Source organism: Eptatretus burgeri, chromosome 4 (assembly GCF_056783735.1).
Source record: "Eptatretus burgeri isolate ZD-2024b chromosome 4, Ebu_testis_v1, whole genome shotgun sequence".
NCBI classification, from domain to species: domain Eukaryota; kingdom Metazoa; phylum Chordata; class Myxini; order Myxiniformes; family Myxinidae; genus Eptatretus; species Eptatretus burgeri.
This window is the reverse complement of record NC_140964.1, coordinates 78,459,471-78,468,043: the sequence shown is the minus strand read 5'-3', so window position 1 is coordinate 78,468,043 and position 8,573 is coordinate 78,459,471. Positions and strand designations below refer to the sequence as shown.

Below are 8,573 nucleotides of genomic sequence, written 5' to 3'. Positions count from 1 at the left end.
AATCTAAAGACCCCATTGAATTGTTGCTTCAAATAACCGAATTGACAACAGCAGAATTATTTTGAAAAAAAAATTCACCCAATGATGAGTTGCTGATGACAAAATGTGAAGGAGACCAGAAAGAAAATGGAGATGCTGGGAGTTGAACCCAGAGCCTCATACATGCAAAGAATGTGCTCTACTTCTGAGCTGCATCCCCTCTGTCTAAAAAAAATTGTCACGTGCAGTGAAACTGCAATCTGCATACGATGCAGAGCCAAAATATTGAGCTGTTGAAATGAGATATCGCAGCTTTCTGTCAAACAACATGCACTGTTGTTTCATCTTTTCCCAACATTTTCTGTGAAAATACAAAAAAACAGAGAAATAAGTATTATCTTTCATAAAAGAAGAATTCTTGTCTTTTCCTTTTATCATAGCAGTGAAAATATTTTCATTTTTCCTCCTCATTAGATTTGAATGATCTTGCATGATGGGCAAAACATGATCTTGAGCAATGGCATCACTTACACTTTTATATTATTCTTGAGCATTTTTCCTGTTCAAAAATTTTCCAGATATAAACGATTTTCTCAAATGAGGATTGTGAGATCCATCTTATTTGAGTCCAGTATTTGTATTCCCTTCAAGAGTCACGAGCAATCGGCTGTGAAACAAAAAAGTGCACAAGAACAACAACATGAGTAAGACTTGGAGATCCTCCATGAGGATCTAATAACCCGGAAGAATTTCCAAAATCGGACATGGTTACTGCCTGCGCGTGGGCTTTCAACATATACATAGCAAATTTCACGAAGATCCGATGAAAACTCTGGGTTGTGAAACAAAAAAAATTCAAAAAATAGGAATGATGTCATAAAAATGGATATGACATCACAGTGATGTATCATATGTGCGGTAATTCATCTCTGCTAATGCCCTGTTCGAGTCCCGCAAACAGAATTCAAAAAGCTTGCCTAGTTTCGAAGATAATTTCTTCGGCGATTTCCATTAGTGGAGATATTTTGACATCACAACTTTTTTTCGAGGAGGAATTCTCAAAATCGGAGATGGTTACTGTCTGCGCAGGGTATTTTTACATATATGCCAAGTTTCAGGAAGTTTCGATGAAAACTGTAGGCTGTGAAACAAAAAAGTCCACAAGAACAACAACGTGAGTAAGACTGAGAGATCCTCCACGAGAATCTAAAAATCAAAAAAAAACCAAGATCAAAAAAAAGTTTTTCTGGCGACCAGACCATGTGTCCAATCAAGTTGAAATTTAAAACATCGATTCAACATCCCAACTCGATCATGATGGTGAAGTTTCACGTCGATTGATAAAGCGGTTTCAGAGACAACAAAATTTAATATTTCTCTTAAATCCAAGATGGCTGCCAAACCATGATACGGATCAATTATTCTTTTAAAAAAACATGCACACCCAAGGCTTGGGGGACATTTTTGTGAAGTTTACCCTCGATCTAAATTATTGTTTGAGAGAAGAATTTTTTTTTATAAGTTTTTGGGTAAATCCAATATTGCTGCCAAACCAAGTGACCTGTGATGTCAAATGTGTGAAACTTTTGTTCCTCATGGATAAGCGATCATGCTTGTAAAGTTTTACCTCAATCTTTTCAGCCACTTCAGAGAAGGAGATTTTTGAAGGTATAAAAAAACAAGAATAATGCGGCTGCTGAATCACCGATTTTGTCATCAATTATTTTCTGTGGACCATTTTCTCCCGAGATGACGCACAAAAACTTTCATACTGATCAAATGTGGTGTTCTGCATCTGCAATTATGACATCATAAAGAAGGCACTAGTGACAAAATAAAAAAATCTCACTTATTCCCCATGAGGAATGCTTGCCAGGTGACAAGTTTCAACTTTTTTCCTTGGTGCAGTTTCAGAGAAACAGAGGTCCAATATTTTTCCATTTTTCCAACCTGGCTGCCAAAATGATGTGACCAATAACATCACAATTACGATTAAAACATTCCACAGGAGTAGTCACACCGATGGTGAAGAATTCTTCTTCATCCGAGAAGGTGTTGCGGAGAAAAAAACAAAAGTTCTGTGCAGACAAACAAAGAAACGAACAAACAGACAGACAAATAAATGGACCCAAATGCAATAACCCGTTGTTCGGCGAGGGTACCGACATCATTTTCTTTGAAATGGCATTTTCCTTCTTCCTTGGAAATTGGCCATCGAGTGATGACGTACCCATTACGTGCTTCAGGTACGTCAGACTTCAGTCTGGTCTTACATCGGAAATGTTCACAACCAGCTTGTCAGTTGGACCATTGGAAAGCCACAGATCTTGTGACAAATTCGCATGAGGAGATGGATTTCAACTTCCGTGCCAAGACACTTGGACTCAAACACTCGTGACGGTCTTCACCGCAGTTGTCATTTGACAGACTGATGACGAACAAAGGAGAGGCACCACGAGGAGATGATGAAAGATTGAAAGAGAAACAACGAACATTTGGTATCATGTTGATGAAAATCTCGAGACCACATTGAATTGTTGCTTCAAATCACCGAATTGACAACAGCAGAATTATTTTGAAAAAAATTCACCCAATTACGAGTTGTTGATGACAAAATGTGAAGGAGACCAGAAAGAAAATGGAGTTGCTGGGAGTTGAACCCAGGGCATCCTTCATCCAAAGCATGTACTCAACTGCTGAGGCTGAAGTCACATTTGCTCTATGGCAAGGATACGGCGGCCATATGCCCTCTGAATTGACAGAAACGTGCGGCGGCCGCAGAGTTTATGTGGTGGCCTCAGGGTGGCCCTACGCCATTTGGCTATCTTTTACAGGCCGTAGGGGTTGCCGTGGAATTATAACGCGGAGTTATAACTTTTTTCATTTCTACGTTCGCCGTAGCAATTCGACATGCCGTAGTTGTGACGTAGTTGTGTTCCACGTCGACCGTACGTAGGGCGTACGGTGGGCTTGCGTTATTCGTGCGGCTGCCGTAAGCTTTTATCAATGAAAAATGAATTTTGCCCTAAAAACCAAATAGATTTTAAAAAACCGAACACAACGAAGCGTTCATGTTTGTTCACGTGTCTCCCCCACCTGTTCGACGCACATCTTTGCGCTTTGTTGATTCAGTTCGTCGGTGGAAGTCCTCGTGAAAGCATCTCTCGTGTGTCGATCGCTACTTTCCTCGTGTTTTCACCTTGATTTGTGCTGTTTTTATTTTTTTTTACTCATCTTGTGTTTTAATTAACAACAAAAAAGCAATCCGATCACGTGGTGTGACAGAATGTCGAGCAAGGATTAAATTTCACAGAAAAACCGGTTGTAATTTGGAATATCCATGATGACCTCAGCCCGATGCGTTTGATGAAAGTGATTGTGGGTCTGGGGGCATCATGTTTGATGAGCTGCCCTGGGGGCAGCGCTCGCAGAGTGCGCGAGCGATCGGAACCCAGGCCGGAGCTCAAGCCTGTGTGAACCTTTGGATGTGGTGATTGTACCAGTTTACATACAATACACCGCCACCGAAGGTCATTTACTCATCTTATTAACCTCCGCCACCGAAGATCAGAGGTTACTGTTTTCACCCCTTTCTGTTTCTTTGTTTGTTTGTTTGTGAACAGTATTACGGAAAAACTCCTCGAGGGATTTCGACGAAACTTGGTGGGGGGATTAGTTATGGTCCAAGGATCATGCATTTATATTTTGGACCTGGTCCAATATCCAATATGGCCGCTATGGCAGCCATTTTGAAAAAATATTTGAATTTTTTTTTTTTGCATTTCTACATGATTAAAGTGATTTCCAACCCCCCCCCCCCCCAATAAAAAATTGTTCGAGAGAAAAAAGAATTTGCAACTTTTTTTTCAACAAAATTTCGATTTTTTTTGCATTTCTACATGTTTTCAGTGATTTCCAACAAAAAGCATGCCAAAATTATAATTGCGGCTGATTTTGGAACTTCAGGTGAATATACCCACGTAAAATCAATTTCTGTCTCAAGGAATCTAGTTTTTACGAATGAATTGAGTATGTAAAAGTTAAAAGTAAAAGGGAAAGTTGCAATCTATAACTCTGTGAGCACTGTTGACGTCAAATTGAATGAATAGGATATCAGGTTCACTTGAATGACCAAGCAGTATTGGCGGCGGAGGTTTTGCACTCCACCGAGTGCTCCCCCTCGAGTTTTACCTTAAACATGGGGAATTTCAGTTGAAAGTGTCTTGAAAGTGGGTTTTCTTGGGGTCCAGGAACATTAATTCACTCCATTCTTTCTTATTGGGAAAATAGTTTGGGAATTGAACTTTTTGCAATCCGAACAGCCTCCTGGAACGAATTCAATTCGGATTATGGGGGCACCACATACTGGTATATTCCGAACTGTTATATTTTTATTTCAGTAAAAAAAGAACTGGTATATATACCCACTCGGTACCATCCGTCTGGCCGCACGTTCGCCTTAGGGCCCCCTGCGGTCACCTTGCGGGCACCTTGAGGCAACCTTGAACATTATATGGCCGTAACAAGGACGCCCTAAGGTAACCATGTGACATCAAATCAAAGACCGTACGGCACCACCACGTTTTCGGTTTCCACAATTTATGAATACGCCGTGCGGCGACCCAAAAAATAAAAATATATGTGACTGCGACATTGTGTGACCGTGGAAATACTGCGGCCGCCGTATAATTGCAAGTGACCGAAGATTTTGGAGACCCCACGGCCGCCGTGGCAAATGTGAGTTAGGCCAAAGCTACATCCCCTCTGTATCATTAATTTTGTCACGTGCAGTGAAACTGTAATCTGCATACAATGCAGAGCCAAAATATTGAAATGACTGAAATGAGATATCACAGCTCTCCGTCCAACAACATGCACTGTTATTTCATCTTTTCCCAACATTTTCTGTGAAAATAAAAAAACAGAGAAATAAGTGTTATCTTTTATTAAAAAAAAAAGAATTCTTGTCTTTTCATTTCATCATATCAGTGAAAATCTTTTTCATTTCTCCTGCTCATGAGATTCGAATGATCTTCCATGATGGGCAAAACATGATCTTGAGCAATGACATCACTTACACTTTGATATTATTCTTGAGCGTTTTTCCTGCTCACAAATTTTCTCAAATGAGGACTGTGAGATACATCTTGTTTGAGTCCAGGATTTATTTTCCCTCCAAGAGTCACGGAGCAATTCTCACCTTTTCACGATGCATTTGCCATATCGCAGTCAGACACAAACTAAAGATTGACAATACGCATCATGAAAAATATGGTGCCTTGACAATCACGTATTTAACGACGTCAATTACATTAAAATGGCATATTCCTTCCAACTTCCACATCGGCCATCGATTGATGACGTACCCATCATTTGCTTCAGGCCGGTGCTGATCTGACATCAGAAATGTTCAGAACGAGCTGCTCTGTTTTTCCATTGGAAATGCACAAATGTCATGACAAATTGGCCTGATATGAGGAGTGGGATTTCAACTTCCGTACCAAGATGTTTGCAATCGAACACTCGTGCCGATCTAAAGCGCAGTTGTCACATTGCAGATTGATGACGAACAAAGGAGACGCACCACGAGGAGATGAGAAAAGATTGAAAGAGCATCAATTAAAATTTGTTGTCATGTTGAGGGAAATCTCGAGAACCCATTGAATTGTTGATTAAAATAACTTCAATGACAAAAGCAGAATTACTTCAAAAAGATTCCCCCAATGACGAGTTGTTGAGGACAAAACTGTGAAGAAGACCAAAAAGAAAATGGAAATGCAGGCAGTTGAAACCAGGACCTCCTACGTCCACAGCCGATGCTCCACCTTGGAGCTAATCTACTCTTTTGAATAAATTTTGTTTTGTGCAGCAAAACTGCAATCTGCATATGATACAGAGCGAAAATATGGACTTGACCAAAAGGAGGGACCGCAGCTTTCTGAACAACAACACGAACTGTTACGACAACATTTGCCACCATTTTCTGGGAAAAAAAATATAACAGTAAAATAAGTAAAAGATTTCAGAAACAAGAATTCTTGTCTTTTTATGTTATCATCTCAGTGAAAATGTTTTCTTTTTTCCTGCTCATCAGAACGGATGATCTTCCATGATGTGCAAAATATGATTTTGAACAATGACATCAACAACAATTTTTACGATATATTCTTGAGCCTCTTTCCTGAACAAAAAAATCTCCAGAAATAATTTTGTCAAATGAGGGCCGTGAGAAACATCTTGTTTTCGTCCAGTATTTATGTTCCCTTCAAGAATAACGGAGCATTTCTCACATTTTCACGTGCATCTGTCATATCGCAGTTCGACACAAGCAAAATATTGAAAATACGCATCATGAAAATTATATGTTGCCTTTGCAATAACGTTTTTAACGATGTCAATTACATAGAATGGCATTTTCCTTCCAACTTTGACATCGGCAATTGAGTGATGACAGAACCTTGATGTCCTTCAGGCTGGTGCTGGTCCGTTGGACCATTGGAAATCCCCAGATCTTGTGACATATTCGACTGAGGAGTTGGATTTCAACTTCCGTGCCAAGACACTTGGACTCAAACACTCGTGACGGTCTTCAACACAGTTGTCATTTGACAGACTGATGACGAACAAAGGAGACGCACCACGAGGAGATGATGAAAGATTGAAAGAGAAACAACTAACATTTGGAATCATGTTGATGAAAATCTCGAGACCCATTGAATGGTTGTTTCAAATAACCGAATTGACAACAGCAGAATAATTTTGAAAAAAATTCACCCAATGACGAGTTGACGACAAAATGTGAAGGAGACCACAAAGAAAATGGAGATGCTGGGAGTTGAACCCAGGGCCTCATACATGCAAAGCATGTGCTCTACCTCTGAGCTACATCCCCTCTGTCGCATGAATTTTATCGCGTGCAGTGAAACTGCTATCTGTATACGATGCAGAGCCAAAATATTGAGCTGTTGAAATGAGATATCGCAGCTTTCTGTCAAACAACATGCACTGTTGTTCAATCTTTACCCAACATTTTCTGCGAAAATACAAAAAAACAGAGAAATAAGTATTATCTTTCATAAAAGAAGAATTCTTGTCTTTTCCTTTTATCATAGCAGTGAAAATATTTTCATTTTTCCTCCTCATTAGATTTGAATGATCTTCCATGATGGGCAAAACATGATCTTGAGCAATGGCATCACTTACACTTTTATATTATTCTTGAGCATTTTTCCTGATCAAAAATTTTCCAGATATAAACGATTTTCTCAAATGAGGATTGTGAGATCCATCTTATTTGAGTCCAGTATTTGTATTCCCTTCAAGAGTCACGAGCAATCGGCTGTGAAACAAAAAAGTGCACAAGAACAACAACATGAGTAAGACTTAGAGATCCTCCATGAGGATCTAATAACTCGGAAGAATTTCCAAAATCGGACATGGTTACTGCCTGCGCGTGGGCTTTCAACATATACATAGCAAATTTCACGAAGATCCGATGAAAACTCTGGGTTGTGAAACAAAAAAATGTCAAAAAATAGGAATGATGTCATAAAAATTGATATGACATCACAGTGATGTATCATATGTGCGGTAATTCATCTCTGCTAATGCCCTGTTCGAGTCCCGCAAACAGAATTCAAAAAGCTTGCCTAGTTTCGAAGATAATTTCTTCGGTGATTTCCATTAGTGGAGATATTTTGACATCACAACTTTTTTTCGAGGAGGAATTCTCAAAATCGGAGATGGTTACTGTCTGCGCAGGGTATTTTTACATATATATGCCAAGTTTCAGGAAGTTTCGATGAAAACTGTAGGCTGTGAAACAAAAAAGTCCACAAGAACAACAACGTGAGTAAGACTGAGAGATCCTCCACGAGAATCTAAAAATCAAAAAAAAACAAGATCAAAAAAAGTTTTTCTGGCGACCAGACCATGTGTCCAATCAAGTTGAAATTTAAAACATCGATTCAACATCCCAACTCGATCATGATGGTGAAGTTTCACGTCGATTGATAAAGCGGTTTCAGAGACAACAAAATTTAATATTTCTCTTAAATCCAAGATGGCTGCCAAACCATGATACGGATCAATTATTCTTTAAAAAAAACATGCACACCCAAGGCTTGGGGGACATTTTTGTGAAGTTTACCCTCGATCTAAATTATTGTTTGAGAGAAGAATTTTTTCAGAAGTATTTGGGTAAATCCAATATTGCTGCCAAACCAAGTGACCTGTGATGTCAAATGTGTGAAACTTTTGTTCCTCATGGATAAGCGATCATGCTTGTAAAGTTTTACCTCAATCTTTTCAGCCACTTCAGAGAAGGAGATTTTTGAAGGTATAAAAAAACAAGAATAATGCGGCTGCTGAATCACCGATTTTGTCATCAATTATTTTCTGTGGACCATTTTATCCCGAGATGACACACAAAAACTTTCATCCTGATCAAATGTAGCGTTCTACATCTGCAATTATGACATCATAAAGAAGGCACCAGTGACAAAATAAAAAAAATCTCACTTATTCCCAATGAGGAATGCTTGCCAGGTGACAAGTTTCAACTTTTTTCCTTGGTGCAGTTTCAGAGAAACAGA

At 39.2% G+C, this 8,573-nt stretch overlaps 1 non-coding gene across 1 annotated transcript; it reads right to left on the bottom strand.

Moving 5' to 3' along the window:
• Positions 1-6,799: 6,799 nt before the first annotated feature.
• Positions 6,800-6,871, bottom strand: TRNAA-UGC (transfer RNA alanine (anticodon UGC)). The gene has a single exon. It is a non-coding gene; the product is annotated as a tRNA-Ala (tRNA).
• Between the last annotated feature and the right edge of the window lie 1,702 nt (positions 6,872-8,573).